This window comes from Mauremys mutica, chromosome 25, assembly GCF_020497125.1.
Source record: "Mauremys mutica isolate MM-2020 ecotype Southern chromosome 25, ASM2049712v1, whole genome shotgun sequence".
NCBI lineage: Eukaryota > Metazoa > Chordata > Testudines > Geoemydidae > Mauremys > Mauremys mutica.
In genome coordinates, this window is record NC_059096.1 from 8,500,394 (window position 1) to 8,506,684 (window position 6,291).

A 6,291-nucleotide genomic window follows, 5' to 3' on the forward strand; every position below is an offset into this window, starting at 1 on the left:
TGCTATAGATGAAATACTAGTGTCCTAGCCCTTTCCACTTGGTAGTGCTGAGACCTTGCGGGGGGAAATGAGATTCTAGAATTTAGAGCATTAGGCAACAGCCCATCTTTGCATCATAAGGGCATGGGTAAATCTACAACAGTATTAATATTTTGGGAGGTAATACTAGTCACAGGACAGTTTAATGTATCTTGCCCTCTAAATCAGGGGTCTCGAACATGCGGCCCGCGGGCCGCATGCGGCCCTCGGAGCTCTTCCCTGCGGCCCGCGGAGCTCCCCCAGTTACTTCCTGTCGCCGCCAAACTCCCCTCACCCCCGCCCCCCTCCCCGAGTTATTTTCTGTGCCTAAGCTCCCCGCGCGCTGCTCCCCAATGTTTGGGGCCGGGTCTCTCCCCTGGCACCACCTGCCGCCCCCACGCGCCTCCCCACAGTGTCTCCCGGCCCCCACTTGCTGCCCCCTCACTGCCCAGGAGCCTGCCCCGGAGCTCACGCTGACTCCACTCCTCCGCTATGCCGGCTTCCGGCATCACCTGCTGCCGCAGGGTCCTAGTGCCCCCCTTCACTAAGGCCAGGGCAGGCTGCCCTTCCCCTGCCCTTCTGCCCTAGTCCTGAGACTCTCCAATGCCCCGAGCCTCTCCAATGCCTCAAACCCCTCACCCTCAGCCCCACAGTCCTCACCCCTGCACCCCCTCCTATCCCCAAACTCCGTCCCAAAGCCTGCACCCCCACCCCCTGCCGCAGCCTGGAGCCTGCACCGAGCACAGAGCCTGCACTCCAGACCCCCTCCCCAACCCAAACTCCCTCCCAGAGCCTTTGGCAGTAAATCTAAGTGCGTGTTTTGTCCTTTGAGTGAGGTGCATTACTGAGTGTATATATTTATTAAAACTGCTTGGAAATGACTTCGTCAAAAAAAAAACACTCATGGAAGAAAAGAGAGTTTTCCAAGACACATGGGAGAATTTATATTTTTTCACAGAGGTAAAAGATAAAATTCAATGCCTTATTTGTCAGCAAACGATTGCTGTTCCCAAGGAGTATAACGTGCGTCGGCACTATGACACGATGCACCGTGAAAAATATGATGCATTCACCGGAAAAATCCAAGAGGAAAAAGTTCAGCAACTTAAAGCAGCATTTGCCAAGCAAAGAAATTTATTTTCAGGGATTAACAAGTCTAGCGAAGATTCAGTAAGAGCAAGTTTTGTGATAAGCGAAATGATAGCTAAATCATCACGACCTTTTACAGAAGGCTTATTCATAAAAGAATGTCTTATGAAGGCCAGTGAAATTTTATGTCCTGATAGGAAGAAAGTTTTTGAAGGCATAAGCTTGTCTGCAAATACAGTTGCCTGCAGGATAACGGATTTAGCTGATAATGTGCAAAAACAATTGATTCAAATGGCAAAAGACTTTGAAGTATTTTCAATTGCTCTTGATGAGAGTACAGATGTATCAGATACCGCACAGTGTGCAGTGTTCATTAGAGGTGTGGACTGCAATTTGAATATAACTGAAGAATTGCTAGACTTAATGCCACTGAAGGGTACCACAACGGGACGTGACATATTTCAAGGATTGGAAGAGTGCATTGAAAAAGCTGCGCTGCCATGGAACAAACTCGTATCTTTGGCTACGGATGGTGCGCCATCAATGTGCTCTGAAAACATTGGTGTGGTTGGATTATTGAAGACCAAACTGAACAGCCTCAATATACCAGGAATTAGCTTCACCGGTATACATTGTATTTTGCACCAAGAAGCCCTGTGTAGTAAAAGTCTACAAATGAAAGAAGTTATGGATGTAGTTGTTAAAACTGTTAATTTTATACGTGCACGAGGGCTGAATCACAGACAGTTCACTTCTTTTCTAGCAAGTATGGACAGTGAATATGGGGAACTTCTGTATCACACTCAAGTTAGATGGCTGAGTCGTGGAAATGTTTTGAAGTGTTTTTTTGCACTTAAAGAGGAGATTGATTCATTCATGAAAATGAAAAACAAGGAGGTTCCACAGCTTGCTGATTCCACTTTTATCTGCAACCTTGCTTTTTTAACAGATGTAACTGATCACCTGAATGCACTGAACTTGAAACTTCAGGGTAGAAAACAGGTGATAACACAGATGTATGACAGTATTAAGTCATTCAAAGTCAAGCTTACTTTATGGGGGAAACAGCTGACTGCTGGCAATTTGGTCCATTTCTCAACTCTGAATTCCTTAGGAAAAGTTGAACCCAAATCCTTGAAAGAATATGCAGAGATCATTTCTAACTTACACAAACAGTTTGATGTGCGGTTTAAAGATTTCAAGGCACTTGAACCACATTTTCAACTTTTTTCCACACCATTTGCTGTTGAAATTGACAATGTTGCAGAGGAAATGCAGATGGAGTTAGTGGAGCTTCAGTGTGACACGATTTTGAAGCAGAAGTATACAGATGTTGGAATTCCAGTATTCTACAGGTTTCTTTCACAAGAAAGATTTCCCATGTTATTCTCTGCTTCTGCAAGGATAATGGCAATGTTTGGAAGTACATACATATGTGAACAGTTTTTCTCTTCCATGAAGATTAACAAATCTGTGTTAAGGTCAAGGCTCACTGATGAACATTTGCAAGCAACACTGAGATTGGTTTTGTCTCAGGATATCAAACCTAATATTGATGCTCTGGTTGATGCAAAACGCTGCCAGCTAAGTGGCCAAAAATGAAATGACTGTCAAAATTAGCACTGACGTTTCACATTACAGTTAAAGAAGTTAATAAAAAAGTTAATAAATTGACTTTTAATAGCATACTATATTTTAATACTATACTACTATATTACTCTTCATTTTTTTTTCTGCCTACCTCCAGGCGCTTCCCGCCGCCAAACAGCTGTTGGTGGCACTTAGCACTTTCCAGGAGGGAGGGGGGAGGAGCGGGGAGCCGTGCGCTTAGGGGAGGAGGTGGAGAAGAGACAGGGCAGGGGCGGGGCCTCATGGAAGGGGTGGATTGGGGGTGGGGCCAGGGGCAGCAAGGGGGCGTGTCAGTGATGCGGCCCTCGGGCCAATGCACTAGTCCTCATGCGGCCCTCGGGGTCATTTGAGTTTGAGACCCCTGCTCTAAATACAGGTTCAAATCTCCTGTTCTCCTTTCAAACATCAGGAGCTTTAGGAACTTGTAAGAAGCCAAGAATTACAAGTCTAAAATTAGACACCCCCATGTGCTGGTCTCAGTGCAAACCAGGCTACTCTTGTAAATACAGAGAATTGGAGGATTTAAATTTCCTGCTTGAAATATTTTTGTATATTTCAATAGTCTCATAAGTAAACGAGGGCAGTGTGGGCTATCTGAAATGACTATAAGGTGGGTGCACAACTGGGTGGAACATGGTATTCAAGGAGTAGTTATCAATATTTTGCTGTCAAACTGGGAGAACAGAGCTAGCAGTCCTGGGTCTGGTTCTAGTCAGTATTTTCATTAAGGACCTGGATAATAAAGTGGATAGTAGGCTGATAAAATTTGCAAATGACACCAAGTTGGGGGTTGCAAACACTGTGGACGACAAGATTAGAATTCAAAATGACCTTGACAAGTTGGAGAATTGGGATGAAATTCAATAAAGACAAGTACAAAGTACTTCACCTAGGGAGGAAAAATCAAATGCACAACTACAAGATGGGCTGAGTGGTAGTACTGGTGAAAAGGATCTGGGGGTTATAGCCAATAATGTGATGCTGTGAAAAAGGCTACACTCATTCTGGGGTGTATTAACAGGAATGTTGTATGTAAGACATGGGAGATAATTGTCCTGTTCTATTTGGCACTGGTTAGGCCTCAGCAAGAGTACTGTGCCCATTTCTGGGCACCAGACTTTAGGAAAGATGTGGATAAACTGTTTAGAATACCTGATCTATGAGGAAAGGGTTGGGGGGGGGGAAAGGGGGTCACGTTTAGTCTTGAGACAAGACAACTGGCGGGAGCAGAGGAACATAAAAACTGGCAAGGGTATTTGAGCTTGGACTGGAGCCTAAACTCTTGGACCCTGCAAAGGTGGAAGTTGGGGTGATTTTTCTGCCCCAGAACTTGAGCCCTGTGAGCCTGAGTCAGCTGACCTGTGCCAGCTGTGGCTGTCCGGCAGGTCTTTTATTGCTGTGTAGACATACCTAGGGGTTGAGGGCATGTCTTTCATGTACTGTGGCCCTACTGGCTTTCTGGAAGAGAGAGCTGCGGTAAGTTGACGGTTCTTGAATCACAGAGGGACTCTCCTGGATTACAAACCTCTACAGTCACATAGGTGGGTTGGTGTCTTGCTGTTTTTATTTTCTGAGTGCTTTGGTTTGCACTCAGTTGCATTTTCTCTACATCTTTCCTCTAAAAGGTGTTTGCAGGCAGCCCTTTACAACCTTTACTACTGGTTCTACCTGTGCTGAAGAAAGGGGACTAGGAGGCAGGAGACCTGGATTTAGACCATGTAATCTTGGATAAGAAATTTAACCTCTTTGTAAAATTGGGCTAATTCTTACCTCCTCCTCATGTTTGTAAAATACATTGAGATCCTTCAATGGAAGGTGCTATAACGGTAAAAAGGTCATTGCCTGGTCCTATAATACTGTCCCCTCTAGTGAATGTGGCAGTTGTTGAGGTATTTAATAACTCATAGCATCAAGAATACAGTTTGAGGGAAAGGGAATAATACTGAATACTGTACATCAGAAACTGCCAGGGTACTGCTATAGGAAATAACTACTCAAGTTGGAATTTTGACCATAGCATGGAGTTTTCATTTATGTACTTTTGAAGTATGAGATTTTAATAATCCTAACTGGCCAAGGCTCATTTTCTCATCCAAAATTATTATTTTGAATATTTTGTATATTATTTTGAAACTTACATCCACAAACATTATTTTGTAAATTGTTGCTATCTCTTTTATAAAAGTTCCTAGTATACTCTGATGTCATAGTCTTAACTGTGTTGCTAACCCATGCCTTCAAAAGCATGCATCAGGCCACCCAAAATCATGGTTGGCTTGAACATCACAAGATTAAAAAATACAGGTTGGGGTGGGGGTCTTTTTATTTGCTTTTAGGTAGATTCAATGAACTTACATTTTCCAGTTTTTTGTTTTCTTTGCCCTCAGCTGGGCTGGAAATTTAATTTAAATAGAAACTGATATTCTCCCATATGGCTCCAGAAGCTGGGGCTATAAGAAAAGTTGGTAATACTGAAAAAATTACAGTTTTGCTGTTGTTACTGCATTATTTTGGACTACTACTGTAAAAAAATGTGCAGAGGAAGTTTATTATCCCATCCATCCAAGCCTGAGATGGCTTTTCAACCTCCAGTGTCTGCACTATGTGGTTTCAGACAAAGGACGGACAATCCTGCAATCTTTCTGAGGCAAAATGCCAGATCTCGGAGCTTCACCTAAAGGATCCCACAAATAGGTGCAAAGCTGGGTCACTTCCATTCACTCCCTGGGAGCGTGGAGATGGGGGTGTTGCCTGCACAGAGGGCCTGAGGGGGCAACAGCAGGGTTCGTTGCCCGGTGTGCTTCGCGCCAATGAACACACCAGCGTGGAGAAACAGACAAAGTTTATTTGAGATCTCAAAGCGGGTGCAAGGAGGCTAACATGTCTCAAATCAAGCATGCTGATACAAGCAGTTTCCCCTTTTTATACCCAAGCTGATTCCTCCCCCCTCCTTCCCCCTGTAGCAGTTACATCAACCTTGGCAGCTGCAGCTCGTTAGTGATTTTTCCTTCTGCAGTTATCTTGAGACCGGTTTGAGCTGTGTTGCAACTGATAACTGAACGGTTACACATTCTGTTTTGCAGCCACTTAGGTTAGTTAAAGTTCATCATGGGGGGGCCTTGGTTTACTTAGGCCTAGAGCAGGGGCGGCTTCATCGACACTCGTGGTCCCCTCCCCCCCCCCGAGTTACCTAGGGTTATGCCTAGTGACACCAACAGGGGGGGAGTTATTTAACCGGCTCCGGGGTTCTCTTTCCACCCCCTTAAATGAGGACTTGTTCTCCCATCCCCATTCAGCGTGGGTGTGGGCATGAGTGGCTCGCTCAGAGACTGCACCCCCCCCCATTTACCCGCTGTGTGTGTGTGTTTGGGGGGGGCTATAGGGCTGGCTCAAGGATTGTGGCCCCCCCCATTTTCCCCACGGCAGGGGGGGTTAGTTATGTGGCTGGTTCAGAGAGTGCACCCCTCCCCCCCATACCCTGTGTGTGTGTGTGGGGGGGGCGCCATGAGCCCGGCTCAGGGACGGTCTCCCCCCATTTCAGTAAATGGGTCAGAG